Source organism: Carassius auratus, chromosome 31, assembly GCF_003368295.1.
Source record: "Carassius auratus strain Wakin chromosome 31, ASM336829v1, whole genome shotgun sequence".
Classification (NCBI taxonomy): Eukaryota; Metazoa; Chordata; class Actinopteri; order Cypriniformes; family Cyprinidae; genus Carassius; species Carassius auratus.
The window spans coordinates 6,187,670-6,204,441 of NC_039273.1; the positions used below are offsets into that span (position 1 = coordinate 6,187,670).

General features: G+C 34.0%; 1 protein-coding gene across 2 annotated transcripts in view; it reads right to left on the bottom strand.

The window, feature by feature from the left end:
* Window positions 1-5,622, bottom strand: part of LOC113050328 (contactin-4-like) — an 82,810-nt gene extending 77,188 nt beyond the window's left edge. The window contains exon 1 of one of the 2 annotated variants that reach the window (XM_026213183.1): window positions 5,478-5,622. The gene's annotated coding sequence lies outside the window, so the exon portion shown is untranslated. The remainder of the gene's footprint in view (window positions 1-5,477) is intronic. The other variant, XM_026213184.1, reaches the window with a different exon arrangement.
* Window positions 5,623-16,772: the final 11,150 nt, after the last annotated feature.

The following is a 16,772-nucleotide window of genomic DNA, read 5'->3' on the forward strand; positions in this document are numbered from 1 at the left end:
GACATGGATTCTACCTAGATAAAATATGTAAAATAGAGGCTCATCATTTTCATCATACACACTACTGATTGATTTGGACATCTGGGGCCAAGCGGTAACATTGGGAATCACTTAAATGAATGAAGCCTCCTTTTTGCAATGGTATATTAAGCTATTTGCTGCAAGAGATGAAAAAAGTTAATACAACAAGACTAGTATTCCAAATGTTTCCTGCGGGACTTTTCTCAATTACATCCCACAGAAATTTCATTCAGAGTTAATGCGATGTTAATACTTGTGCTGAAGATGACTGCATTACGAAAAGGTTGGACGAATTAACTTAAACAAAAAAAAATAGCATGCAGGTCCACACATATCCATTCCGATCCCCTGAAACGCGGCTAAGCCCGATGAGTCGTTCTGACTGGCATGACATTTTGACTGGCACATTGTTGATTTCTGTACACTGGAGTGGTACATAGGGATTGTGTGGCATGAATGCTTTAGATAAAACTTGTCAGATCTCTTAAAGCAAACAGAACAATACAAAATCAGTGTTATGCAATTTGTGATAAGCACACTCTGGTTGGACTACGTTACGAATAGCCTTTGTTTGTTATACATCTAAAACACTGATAAAGTTTAAAAAGGGTCAGACACCCTGTGAGAAAGTCCAGCCACTAAGGACATTTCAGTAACCGTTTTTGTGTTCCGGAAACGTCACTAGAAATGCTGCACTGAAAGTTTTATGAGTCTACGTTGATGCACTTGCATGTTTAATAAAGATGCAGAGTGATTCATACGCATTCAGTAACAGCAAGCCATGCATGGGATTCAACTGTATTAGCCAACACCCACACACACACAAAATCCAACTGTATCTGCTTCTGGATGGAACCCTTCACGTTTATTCCTAACAAAAATGCAATAAAACTAATTTTCTGAATGTATATTTATAAGCTCCATGACTTATTTCCATTTGAAAAGTTTAATAACAAAAATAAACTTTTTAAGTTTGCGACTTAACTTTGTTTCTACTCATAATGCACCAATAATGCAATGTAAATTAAACAGGAAAGTTTATAATCCTCTTAACATACATTATTTACACAGCAAATAATTAAGAAAGTCTTTCTAAAAAATTCCAGAGGCACTCTTCCGTTTGCCACTGCCGACTATGCATCCAAAAATGTTTAAAAGTTTAAATGAGCCTCGCAAGCCTCTGAATAGTTGTTAAAGCAAAATCCTTGGGCTAGAGGGAGAAATTTACATGCAAATCTTTAAAAAACTCTGTGGGTATATCTTTCAATTTGAACTCTACTCATTGACCCCTGAAGAAACAAAGGCTATTGTGTGTGAGGAGTAACAACTTCTCCTGACTTTAATAGCCATACAAAGCCAAAAGTATGGTAAATATAATTTAAATTCCAAACCAAATCAGTTACAAGACCTCAGAAAAATTTTAAAACAGTAAATCCACTCAAGCCTGCAGCTATAAATTTAATTATGGTGTCATGGTTCTTTACCCTTACTTCACTGGTGCCATGAGAGTTTACTCTCATTTCTACTCACTTCTAATTAAATAGTTTTTTCGTGCTATGCTCTCCAAGATATCAAGAAAGATTTTGCAACCGTTTAGAAAATGAACATGGAAATCCACTGTAAAACATGTCCTATTGTAGTACTATTGTTTAGGAAGAACAATGGCAAGCCTTTCACCAGTTCCTTTTCTTCCTCGGAACAATAAATCAAACCTTCCTTTTCAGAAAGGATGATACCACAGTAATCTCAAAGGGTGTACAGTTGAAAATAGACCACTGGCAGAGGACAGTTCTGTTTGACGTCTCAAAAAGTTGCTCAAGGCCTGGATATTTGGATGAATAAAAATATGATGCAGGTTAATATTCATAAAGCTGCCAATAAGCTGTGTTTTTCTTACGTACTGTGGAATTAACCGCACACAATATTTTTAGCATGGGGGGAAAGGGAATGATGGAAGTACTTTTTAGGATGAAAACTGTATGGAACATGATAATTCCATTCCCTTTTGCTCTAAGCATTGACAGTGATGGCTCAGATTTATTCACAAACCTTCCGCATACTGCCAAGACGCATTACATTTAAGCAAGTGACTCAAAGGGTGGGGGGCACCAAAATTTTTTCATAACTCTACTGGAAAAACTATTTGTCTCAACATGAACCATTTACAGCATCTCTCTCTTCAAAACTCACCTTGGGAAACACTTTGGAGAAAATAGAAACGCCTTTCTTTGAGGAGAGTGCTTCTTATTAGGGCATTTCATCATCTTGTTGTTGGGCTTGTTAACATTTTGGCTTTTGGGGGAGCAGAATCACATCTCCTGCAAAACTAGCCAAATGTCCTCTCCAAGTACCTTCTAACGTCCTCCTTAAGCAAATCATATTAGCACCCATGGGAAATGCTAAATGTCACATAGCATCCATATCTGGGTCCACGTCTACACGCACACATATACTGGATCCAACACATTATTTTCTAGCTTAACCCTGTAAGATCTGACATGAAATATGTCAGAAAAAGCTATATAGAATGATACAGGATAATATGAAGCTCATAATTTAGAAAGAAAAAAAATATATGAGTATTCATCTTGAAATATTACTAATAAATGTAAAGTTTTTTTTTTTTCTGTTTATTTTTTTTTTATATATACGTTTTACTTAAAAAAATCTGTAAAGGTTTCACAGCACAAAGAGACATGTCCCACAGCCTGAAGGTGGCCCTTTTAGAATTATACTAAAAGGTCTTTTACTTGCTAAAAATTACAAACTATGAATCAGATGATAGAAGGCATGAAGTAGATTGTGTTTTCAGCCATGTTTTGATCAATTTGATAATTATAAGCCTTAGAAAATTAACATACAGTGAGCTTAAAAGGGTTAATACTGTATATGCAAGACATCTGTTGCATCTGGCAAACAGTGTGAATGTAACACAATCACAGACTCCTTCTAATATTTAAAGATCCTGTTATATATTACAAGCATGTATTGTTTTCAAAGGGAACTGGTGGACTGACACTTAACTGGAGGCAGCTGCTTATGATATGAGTTGTGACATGAGCAGACAGCGGTTTGCTTGAGGTGCTCAACCGCGGCGCGTGTACCATCTATCTCTAAGATCACTATCACCTTGCTGGAGATGAGGCCTGTAGACTTCAATCCCACAGATGGAGTGGCTTGCAATATAAACTCATAACCAAGAAGACCAGACAATCCAAAACTAAAATGTATTTCACCAGTGAACTTCCCTGACTTTTCAGTCATTCATAATTGCAATAAAGGCACATTTACACCAAGAAAGATAGCTTCTGTATTACTATAATTACCTTCAACACATACAGTATGGATAAGGTAGGAGCTTAAAGGGATACTCCAGCCCAAAATGAAAATTTTGTCATTAATCACTTACCCCCATGTCATTCCAAACCCGTAAAAGCTCAGTTAGTCTTTAGAGCACAATTTAAGATATTTTGGAAGAAAACCTGGAGGCTTTTTATACCTTTTATGGACCTTGACACTGTTATTTACTTGGCTGTCTATGGAACAGTCTCAAGCCTCCAGGTTTTCATCCAAAACACTGTATCTTAAATTGTGTTCCGAAGACGAACAGAGCTTTTACGTGTTTGGAACGACATGGTGGTAAGTGATTAATGACAAAATCTTCATTTTGGGGTGGAGTAACCCTTTCATTTATGGAGTCTGCAGCTTTAAATGCTCAAGCTCTTTAAAGTCAGTGGGTTCTTACTGGCTTTTAAGTAGTTTTTTTATGTGCTCTCTAAGGCCCAAGTTTGCCTAAGAGCAAACAATATACAAGCAAAGACAAGTGTGTCATCTTCAAAACCACTTTAACACCTTTTATACAGACCTACATATGATATATATGCACACAGGCTGTGAATTAGCCCAACATTTTCAGTTCACTGTTTTTATTTACACTAATCAAAATGTCAACAGAAGGGAGACAGTGAAGTGCGTGTAGTCTCAGATCGAAATCATAGCTTTGGTAAGTGTATGATTTGGTTGGGGGAGGCTGATATATGAAGAGTTATCTCTCTAGAAAGTTGTTTTATTAGCAGATGTTAGCAGAAGGTTATACACTCAACACCATCTGGAGACATGGCAAGAGAAGCTGCTGTACTTCGATAATCAACCATACAGAATGACATCAGACATACAGAAAAAGCAAGTGTGCATACTGGCTTGTCCTAATAATTATTTAGTCAGCTTCTGGTATTTAAACTCCTGGGAACCTCAAGCATTCTCCCAGAAGCATTTACTATTTGCAAGTGTGACGTACACACACACACACACACACACACACACACACACACACACACTTATGTTTACATGTTTTATTACACAGTTCAGTGATAAATGTGACCCTACACCAAAAAAACAGTCTTAAGTTGAACAGGTATATTTGTAGCAATACACAAAAAACATTGTATGGGTCAAAATTATAGATTTTGATTAGTAGCCTAATATGCATTGGTAAGGACTTTTTGGACAACTTTAAAGGCAACTATCTCAATATTTAGATTAGCACCCTCAGATTCAAGATTTTCAAATAGTTTTATGTTGACCAAATATTGTCCTATCCTAACAAACCATACATCAATAGAAATTATTTATTCATTGTATATATAGCTTAAAAAAGGGATCCTTATGACAGGTTTTGTGGTCCACGGTCACAAATAGTCTTCTAAACTAATGTTAAACAGTTGGCAATATTATATTAAACCTGAGAAATATAGTGCAAATATTAGATTCGATTTTGGCAGACTTTAAAAACGCAACCACAACAAAAAAAATAAAAATATTCATTCAGTGGCAAGGTGTAACAGTCCACATTATCTGAAAATTATGATATTCCAAAACAATACGCCGGTGCGTCGCTTCTCGCATTATTCCCTGTTTTGGGGGAGCAGTTGAGCATTATCTTAGTAGTGAGAGATGTCATCCAGCCCGACCATCGCTGTTCCTTTACATAATTAAAGTAATAGTGATTTGACTATCTCTTTAAGAAGGCAGAGCCGTTAAAAACAGCACAACTTTTAAAAACGAGTCGCAAGAGCATTGTCGACATCTTGCTTCAAGAAACGCGCCCTGTGCGTCGCATTCCAGGTCGGATACACACAGTAGTTACATTTATATTTTAGAACCCACATCAAACTGAGTTTAAACGCGTAAAAAAAAGCTCGGTCGTGACTTCTTAATAATTCAGAAGATCACTGAATGAACGATATTTAAACGCTTTAGTGTAAGGCGAGAAACATAAGTGTCCTTCAGGTACGTGATTTCGCAGGACAACTCAAAACGCAGCAAACGCGTGGCGCGTATTGGCGCGTCCCCGTATAACCGCACTAACATAATCTGTCAGTCAGACTTTTAGATATACTAAACATATAATTTATATCTGTATAAATACATTGCAGGAATGCAATAGATGGCCTTACCTTTGAATCAAGCTCGGTTCCAGTAAATGCCGTGAATGGAGACAGTGGGGAGCGATGTGGTCTGCTGGAGGAGACACAGTCACTGAGGTCTGCTCTGCTGTGTCCGAACTGTTGCCTGTCTCCTCTCTAAGCGCATGTAATGTATGCTATTCTTAACTGAACCAAACCCCTCCCCTGCTTCACACCATGTTTTCAGCCACATTTAATTTAGAAACCGATTAGCTTCTCCAAATCCATACAAAAAGAACTACCTGTCGAAATGATTTCTAGTCCTTATCCATACTCACTTCACTTGGCATACTGTAATGCACATTTTAAGTTTCATCCGTCAGTGATGCAGTGTCGAAATATACGATGAGGTCAGTGTTTAGATTGTTTGTGAAAAGAGTTTTATTTTTCATTCACAGCCTAACCACCAAAAGGCAGATTAAACTTAACCCGTTGGGAATACATGTGTAAATAAACCAGTGGCTCCTTAAATGATAAACACTGCACACCGTTTTTGCAAGTGCTTAAGGTCCTTAGACATGTGACCATTGTTGTCATATTAAAAGATTAAATATATTTTCTGATTGTCTCCTACCATAAATCGTGATTGATTGTAGTGTGGACGGTAAGGTTTTTTTTAAAGAGATGTATACTTTTATTCTTTAAAGATGCATTAATTTGATAAATTGGTGACGGTAAAGAAATGTTACAAAAAATAAATAAAAATAAGTATATTAAAAACAGTTCTTCAAATAATCCTAAAAAAAATACATGTGACTGAAAATTCAACTTTGGAATTACATGAATAAATATTATAAATTATTGTAAACTGTAATAAAATGTAAGTGTTACCATACTTTTTATCAAATAAATGCAGCCTTGGTGACCATAAGAGACGTATTTCAAAAATTTTACAGACTGTGTACATGAAAAAATATATAATATCATTGTAATATAATATAATATAATATAATATAATATAACCCGTGTAATAATATCACCGGGTTACATGTTTAGGTAACACTTTAGAATAAGGTTCCATTAGTTAATGTTAGTTAACTACTTTCGTTAACATGAACTAAGCAAGAACAATCCTTCTAAAGCATTAATAAGTCTTAGTTCATGTTAATTTCAACATTTACTAATGCATTATTTAAATCAAAAGTTGTGCTTGTTAACATTAGTTAATGCACTGTGAATTACCATGAACTAACAATGAATAACTGTATTTTCATTAACTAACATTAACGAAGATGAATAAATACAGTAATAAATTTATTATTCATTGTTTGTTCATGTTAATTAATACATTAACTAACATTAACTAATGGAACCTTATTCTAAAGTGTTACCCATGTTTATATATATATATATATATATATATATATATATATATATATATATATATATATATATATATATATATATATATATATATATATTAAAAAAAAACAAATATGAGTGTCTTTGCATTTTGTAGCAGTGACAATAACTGTGACAAAGGAAATACAGCACAAACCCACTTTAAGCAAATAATTTCACAAGTTGTTTCACTTGTACTAGAGAGGAATTGACTTCATACATCCACTGTAAAGTAACTGCAAAAGTTAGTTGCACAAAATAAATAACCGAATATATTCTGTTTACACTGATCTGTTCATTGTCACTGTTAAATACTTAGAAATTAGTCATTTTAGTGATAACTAATATACTGTATATATACTGCTGTAACAGGCCTTTGCTTCAAAGAAGTCGTTTAACTTAACTGCTGCTCACATCCCACAAGGCCAGCTGCTTAAACCTTTCCTTGGTTTATTCCTTGAAAAGAGACTCTTGAAAAGAGGTGTGTAGGATGCCTGGTTTCCTCATTGTCTTTCAGCTCCAACCATCATTAGCAACCAACTCTCACAGTCAGAGACAGATTTCTCTTCAGTGCTTTTCCATCCTCATAGCTGAAAAAGACCTGGCATGAGGGAATTTGTCTCCTTGTACTTTCTGCCGTAATTGTGACCTTTTCTGATGGGTTCTGTACCCTTTCCTGCAGACAGATGAGGACCCTTGCAATCTCCCAAACGTGTGGAAGCAAGCAGATGGCTGGTTTGTCCTTTTTTGTGTGTGTATTCAACAAAGGCACACAAGGTATAAAAGCACATTAAAGTAATATTAACATAACGGATTATAACCTAAAGGGACATGTATGCAAAGAACTGTCCTCCGGAGGGTATCACTTGAGCTCTGACTGCTCGCATATCAATACTCCAAGTTCCCAAGCGAAAAACCACCAACGGAAATAGAAAGGATATGGCAAGGATACCACAAAGCTCGATTTCATTATCTACAGGGAAAGACAGAGAGGAAGAAAGAGAATGTTAAGAGTTCCAGGAATATAAACTACACCCAGGACAAATATACAGCTATCAGACACGTTCATACAATTAAAATATTAATTTCATGTAATTACTGCAGAATCCGTTGGGACACCGAGCATTACAAAATGAACTTCCTGATACTGCTGAAGCTTGCAGATGAATGACTAATGGCTCAGGAGTGTTATATGATTCTGAAGGTTGATGGTGAAAGTGACTTTTACACAGACTACGGCGGCAGGGTGTTGATACTGCAAATTATTTCACTTCGCTTTGATGTTTCCACCTATCTGTCGAAAAATGACTCCTAATGCAGTGTGAAAGGGGTGGGTGAAGATAGGTTTGGTTTTGGTTAGTGGCCGATTTTGTAGCGCTTTTGACTGAAGTTCTACATTTTAATAACCAACCGGGACTCATTTTACTGTTTTGCTACAGCGATGTACAAAGTGCTTTATGGGAAACAGTGGATGCCTTTTATTTTAAATAGTCAACTCATAAATGTCTAAAAAGTGAAATTGAGAAACAGCAAGCAGAATCAACAAGATACTAAGACACAGAGAAACCGCAAGATTTTTAAGGAATTATTATGCATTTATTTATTTTTGCCAGCAATGATGGATTAAAATGATCAAAAGTGACAGTAAACAAAGGCAATCACATTATTGCAAATAAAAAAAAAAAAAAAAATAATTATTATTATTATTTAATTGGAATAAATATGTTTCTTTTACGGAACTTTCAAGACATCAAAGAATCAGGAAAAAATGTATCAGGATTTCCACTAAAATATAAGCAAGCACAACGATGACATCATAGAAATAAATTGCATGCTTTTAAATTGTAATAATACACTTTTTCTCTCTCTTTTTCATTAAAAAAATGCAGTGAGCATAACAATTAAAAAAAAATATGACAAATCTCAGTCTGTTTTGCACAAAGCTATTGTATGGCTTTAATGAGTAAATAACAATTATTTTTTGGATGAACTATTGCTTTAATTCCTTACTTTATTACTTTTGTCCCCCAAGGAAGCCACCGTCATACTTCTTGAATTGTATTACTATGAGGAAATGCATAGGTACACTGAAAAACACCCTGGTTTGTAATACATTTTCTTCATCCTCTGGCCCAATGTAATGCAGTTACCTTACAGCGCACCACGATCATCACTGAATTGTCGCTCTGTAGTCCAATTAGTGCATGAACTTTTAAAGTGCAGTATTACCTTCCCTGTGTGCTCTTGCGGCTCATTTATGCTCAGTAAAGCACAGACACATACGGTTTAGAGTCATGTGTCCTATCATCAAACTCCCCGATGTGTCGCTTGGCAAACACACTCTCACACGTTCATTCTCTACTGAGAACAAGGGCCTGTTTAAAAGTTTAAAAAAGACTGACCTTTTCTTTGCCTAATGTGACAAGAGACATTCTTGTACAGATGTAAAAGTAAATCATAAACCTTCAGATATGACTTTGAAAATAGCATTACCTTAAACCAGTGGCTCTCAAACTTTCAGGTCTTTCAGATGGAGTATTCCATATACTTTAGTGGTAAGACCTATAGCCAAACCACAACTGACTTATTTTTTAATTTTTCCTGTATTGATCATTCTAAATGCACCAAAGCAAAAAGTGTAAGAGCGACATGCCACATTTTTAATAATAAAAATATTATTTTTCTTAAAATGAAGACTCTCATCGTCAATTGCCTGGACAAATTTAAAGGGTTACAAAGTAAAGTGTACATTTGTAAAATGTAAATGTATTTGATCGAAAATATAATAAATACATTAACATATGAAATATTATTACAATTTAACATTTAATTCTTTTCTTAGAATTGCATTTTTTCTGGTGATGTAAAGCACAATTTTCAGCATCATTATTCCAGTCTTCAGCATGATTCTTTAAAAATCATTCTAATATGCTGATTTGCATGCTCAAAAAATGTTTCTTATTATTACCAATGTTGAAATAGCTAGATATACTCAGTATAACACACACACTCTCTCTCTCTCTCTCACACACACACACACACACACACACATATATATATATATATATATATATATATATATTCTTTCTTTTTTTGATGAATAGATATTTCTAAATAACAGAATTTATTCAAAACTGATTTTTTTGTCCCTACTATTATAAATGTTAATTGGATGCATGCATACTGAATAAAAATATTATCTTAAAAAATAAAACTAATTTTAAATTTTACGCCAAACATTTCAAATGTAGATTTAAGAATTTGGGGAATTTCAGTTTATTCGGGGTTTAAAAAAAACCTCCCATTTAAAATTTGCATTACAGAACAATTTAATTTTGTGCAATAAATCAAAGACACATTGAGTAATTCTATATAGATCCAATTGTATATTAATTAGAAAAGAAAATTAAAACATTGAAAAAAAGTTATATTGTAATTTTCCATGCTTTGTGTTCAGTTTGAGAGCCACTGGTCACTGTTCAATAGGCTGGCATCACAAGAAAAGTCTGAGCATGGCTAGGATTCATTGCTACAGACGATGCTTTCATCTTCCCTGCTGTCAGGAAGATATTGCAGGAAATGCACTGGACTGTGTGGATACCACACAGCATTTCAAACTTTGAGTGTATGAGAGTATGTGTCTTCCCAGATGAAACATTCTAAAAGCTTACTGTCTCTGACCATTTCTTTGATATTATTTGAAATGTTGAATGCATAGAAAAATGATGTTTCACTTGTCCTAGTCAAAAGAGAACTGAACAGGTTACAGTGAAGGCAACAAAATAACAATCTTAAGTACTGTCATGTTGAGCAGCATGGATGTGCAGCATTTATATGAATTTAAATGACCTGAAATTCTAAGAAATTCATCTAACTTTCATTTTTAACTATAAAAACAACATTTGAAACATTTGACATTTAAGCCATGGTTTATGGGCCTTACAAGAGAATATAGATACACTGAAAAAAAGTTATAGAAACAATTTTCATTTAAAATATTCATACATTTCACCAACAATTTACAAAGAAACACCAAGTTACACTGAATTAAATGTCAAATTTTAAAGTCAAAACAAACAAACAACAAAAAAAACTAAACTGAAACAGTATTTTATTTTTCTGTTTTATTTACAAAATAAAACAAATACTTTAAAATCTTTTCTTTATTTATTTATTTATTTTCTACTGATACATTTTGGTTGTTTGGTACATTTTACAATTAAATAAATTCTTTAACTGTCATTTCAATTTAAAATCCAGTTCAACTTTCTGTGCGGTTTCAAATTCAAATTTCAAAACATTTATTCTGATATTTCTCACAAAGGCAGATCCTGTCAGAGAATGTTCTTACAGTATAGGACAATACAGAGTAATTGCACTGTGAGGGAGTGAATTCCTCTTAAATAACACTAAAGGATCCCTAATTATGCATACTGTAGTGAAAAAAAGATAAATGGGAATCGTTGCATTCAGAGTGTCTTTGAACAATAAAAATAGAGAACCTTTTGCATTTCACATCTGGACTTTTCTTTCAGAGACTGACCCATTGCTTATAACTGACATCCATGGCTCGATCAGTAATTGATGAGATACCACTGTAAATGGCTTCACAGGGGAATGTAGAAGTGTCATCTGGAGAAAGTAAATTCCTGTGAGACCGATCCTTGACAAAACCAGCACTATATATGCCACCTCACACAGGAGAGAATGGAAGCTCCTTCCTTTTCTCAAAGTTAAAAAAAATCTCCATTAGCAATTTCCAACAGTACAGGTGAATAGGGAAAAATGTAATGAACAGATATCACTCTCCCCTGTTTATTAATCTCAGTAAGTTTATATTCTTGTTTTTTTTTATTACAAGTTTTCTGAAATGTTATGTCTAAATATGCTAATTATGCAAATTAAATGTGCACTAATTTGCATACATTTCCCAAACAGAATTGTGAACATTAGATGAAGCCAAGTTCAAAATTCTTGTTTCATTTTAAAGATTAAACATAAATACATTAAATATATGTATATTAATTTAAATCTAAAGATACAAAATAATGAAATAAACACCTTTAATGAGTATTTGGATATTTATTTCCACTAGTCTGAAAAAAAAAAATGCATATTATGGAAGCAAAGGCCAAAATCTCAAAATGTACCAGGTCCTTAAAAAAACGTGTTTTGGCAGGAGAGTCTTTGTTTAAATGTTACGTTATAATATCACGACATGTAGACCAAGTTTCACTTCTTAAAGGGGCTTTGTGTGTGTGTGGACAAGATTCTCTGTAAAGTGAATATGTGCTACGCTAGAAGAAAAACACTAGTTCCAACTCTCACATCTGACTGGATTAGCAGCATACGAAGTGCATTACTTCAAGTCATACCTAATAGTACTCCTTAAATGTGGTAAAATTGCTGTAATGGGTATTTATAATGGCCAAAGGGCAGGGCACAGAAACTTCAGCTGGTGTGGCTAGTAGTTCATTCTACACTGGGTTTCTCCTAATTGCTTCTACAGGGAGAAGTTTCTCAAGTGAGGAGAAATAAACCATGACCCAGTTTGGACCTGAACAAGAGAGAACCTTCTGTGACCCCTCCTAACTTTTTTAGCCATAATTCCCAGCCCTGGGAAAGACTTGCTGGTCAAAGCATCACTGTGATTTGCAGGCCCAATTGCAGCGGTTTTCTTACAGATGTATTTCAGACATCTGGGATCTCTACAGTTCTTCATCTGTTTTAAAACTAACATTTACCAAAAGCAATCTTTCGGCATTCCCATTTATATACATGATTTTTGATTAGCTTTAGCAAGATATGTGATTTCCAATAGGCCATGACTAAACATACATTTGACTACTAAACTGAGCTCTGGCAAAGCAGCAGACTGGGAGAATAACCAAAAAAGCAAAACATTTTCTAAATACCAATTCATATTTCCAATGTATATAATGTTTGCTATTTTATTTTATTTATTTTTTTTATTTTATTTTTTTATCAAATAAACAATACATAAGCATTAGTTTTGATCAGATATTAATGCAGAAAGATGGTTAAGGAAGCAGAAGCAGCCAACCATTGTTCAGTTGGTTTCAACATGGAGTATAAAATTTGTCAAATCATAGAAAATTTGATTAAATGCAGTATATAAATAACAAAAATAATATGTTAAATAATATTCATTATTAAAATAATAATTATGACTTATAATCCTATAAAAAAAAAAATTTCAAGTTAGCCTCTGAAACTTGTGACTGTAACATGATCCAACCGCCGACCCCCTTTTGTGTCTTGTTTGTTCCTACCCTCAAATCAATTAAAAGGAGGTGAGAATTTTTCCTGTTGACTCAGGAGCGAGAACATCAAGGTGCAAATCTTCTCCTAAAACAATGTGTTTCCTCCCCAAATACAAAAGAACACATTCAGCACTGTTAATAACAACTTCTGCGGTAAAAAAAAAAGAGCGGTAAAAAAAAAAAGAGCAAAGAAAAGGTGACTTCATTTGTAGGAAACTAATTCCTGGTTGGGAGACGAATGCTGTCTACTAGATGCACCAATAGATTTTAATAATCATTACAAAAATATAAAATGCTTTGATTCACCCTCATATGGAGCCTTGCAAAAATACCTTATGCAATTACACAGGTGCATTACTTTGTAGCTGATGCAATAAATTATTTATAAAGCCCAATCTTTAAATCCGAAGTCTGTTTGACTTTTAACAAACAAAACCAAATCAATAACTTCAAGGTCCACTAAGCAATTACATATTCATGGTTCGCTGCAAGGAGGTCTGGGACACCTGGAGAAAGCTATGTTAGTGTTCTCATTCATCACAATAGCAGTTGTTTAGCCCATGCACACAATTCCAGAAGTATGTACTGTACCGTTTGAAACATATTTCATTTTCAAAGTATAGTAGTGTAAGACCATAGACGGCACAAAATCTCATCTCTATACTTTTAATGAAGGACTATTTTAATTTTGTCATGTCATTTGAATATGAACACTTGTGAGAGTCACTCAAAACTGTTTTTAGTTTAAATAAATTAAATGTGTTTCTCTGGGAAATAGTGATCTATGATATTAGGTTGAATTTCAAAGATTTGCACAGTAGGCCCCAAGTAGCGTTTAATTATTATTTTTACATGTAATACCTATTTTAATTGACAGGGTTATTATATAATATAAAAAAATAACAAATATCTAAGTTTCAGATACCTTCGCTTTTCATTAAAACCTACAGGATAACTGAAATCAAACCATTTGCGTTCAGTGTTGCTATTATGCCATATTTTCAAATAAATATAGGCATTGAAATATGTAAATCTTCATATATCAGTATATAAGTAACAGAATAAATCTCTTTTACTATATGATTCTGCTTTGTCAGTCACTGGTGTATTAATTATTAAACTAAGCTGTCAAAATAGCAGGCATGTCAACAAAATTTTAAATAGAATAGTTGATTTGCTATTTTACATTAATCACACTTTAAAAATATAAAAACATTAAAATAACTTTTAAATAAGAATATCAATTAGTGGAATATCTTACCAAAGTAATAACTTTACAATATGTTACTATTTTTTTCTTATTATAACACATTGGCCGATTCATCAACATCCTGACATCAAATCAAATGCAAGATTTGAAGAAGATAAAAAAGCATGCAGAGAAACCTCATAACAACAAAAAGAAAAAAACATGAGACTTGCTCTGTAGTTGGCTAGTGGCAGCTCAAATGAGTCTCATTATTTTCGTTCTACTCTGCATACATGAAACAGAAAGAAATTGCCCTCAGTGTCAGTAGGACAACTACAGGATCTCTCCGTAATTTAGGGAACATGTCAAGGTTGCCCTACTTTTTAAAAAGCAAATGAATGATGCACCTCATCTTTGCAAAAACTTTGGTCTTTTTTCACTTGATGAATGAGATGGATGAGTGTGCGCTATACAGCATAGAGGTTTGGCCTATGATTGTCGTATCTATTTGTGCATCTCACTTACTCAAGGTTGCAGTGAGATGATTAACTCTACTTGCAGGTCCATTTCATGATTTTCATTCCCCTGCTGGTAATGGGGCTTGAAAAGAGAATATGGCTGTAAGTAATTAAGAGGGCTGTGCAGTGCCCCTAATCTGAATATGAAAAGAATGTTCCTGAATTTCAAACGTGAACATGATTTGCTCCACTTTCATTCATTGTTTAATAATTTTCTAAGCCATTTTGTGTTTTATGGTTGCTTATTTGACACTATGGGCTGAATTCAATGTTATTAAGTGTACCTTCTGTTTTTATTGACATGCACTTTAAGCAAAACTCTCTGAACTATGCCGCTTTTTCAGTGGAGCGAGAAGACTCACAACTGGATGCGAAATTAACTATTGGTGAAGAAATAAAGCACAGCAAATCTTGTGAAATATGTACACTGGGCCATTTGGCATCTTGGGACCACCTCAACTCTTCATCCAGCTGCTCACTGCGCAAACATGTTCAATGATAAATGTTCAAGATCTTCCAGAATATCAGATCAGAAAATACTATTCATTAAAATGTTCAATGGGGCAGGTTGAGATGAGATTAACTTTTTAATGCCAAGTACCTTCAAATATTATTATCCTCTTTTGACAAAGCCCCTTCTTAAATATAAATTATGCTACTGTATATAATTTGATGTGTATTAAAAGACCCATTTATGTTTATAAAATGTATATTAAGCCAAACATCTGATCTATGTAACTCTGATAAATGTATATATTTATACGTGATATCAAAGCTGAAGTTTTCTCTAGTCTTCAATGTCACATAATCCTTCAGAAATTCCACTGATATGCAGATTATTTTATCAATAAATATGTCTAAAATGCAGATTTCTGGCTCAGTATTATTTTTTTAAACAATATTGAAAACAGCTGTTCTGCTTAATATAATATTGTACTGAAAACTGTGATTTTTTTTTTCAAGATTCTTTGATCACTCACATGCATCTGAAGTAGATTTTTTTTTACATTATAAATGTCTGTCACTGTAATTTACAGACATTTATTCATGCATCCTTGCTGAATAAAAATATGAATTTCTTATTTAAAAAAAAAAAAAACGGCTACACTTTTAAAAGGTATTATATCTACACAATTTCAGAACGATTCACAGTCATTTTTTTTTTTTTTCACAAGAAAGGAAGCCAACACGGACGTAATGGATAGTGATGATTGTTCAACTGCTGTTCTTCTAAAGCCTCAATGACCTGCAGTGCCTTTAAAAATCCCTCGACTATAGGAATATTCAGTTAAATATTTCTTTCCAACTCCTTTGTTCCTGTCAGATGTTTCAAGTGAGTTGACAAGTGCAGTAACTTGCTAATGGAAGTTAAAAGTGGTCGTAGGGCAAAACTTCCCTGTACAAGTAATGTGACATGATATTGTTGAGGTGCGAATCATACATGTCAGAGAACCTGATATATTTGACTCAAATGTTTGTACTCTGTCTTACAGGTTTAATCTGACTTGCAACATCCAACTGATGAGGAAGACAAAGGAACAGAGATGCACACATTTAATGAGACATACCAGAAACACTGTGACATACAGGTGCAGTTATGTTAGCAAAAAAAAAATATTTGAAATCAAAAGATGGTTTTTATAAAATCTTCACCTTCATTTTGAATTCAACTTTGTTGTAGCTCAGAATTACTTGTTGCAGGCATGTAGCAACTCCACGTCTAAAGTAATTCTATCCAAGCCAGTTTCCCATCCTTTACTGCCTTTTATGTCTTTTTAAATGTACAGACCTCATCCAAAGCATTTCACTATGTTATGGCACAATCCAACATGGCATCTGCCTTGATGATGGGACCCATCGACCAGAAAGAAATGTTTCTGAGTAACAGGCATGTCAGGTGGCCATATAATCAATCTTTCAGCACCAAGGACAGTGGCAATTTGAAAAAATAAAT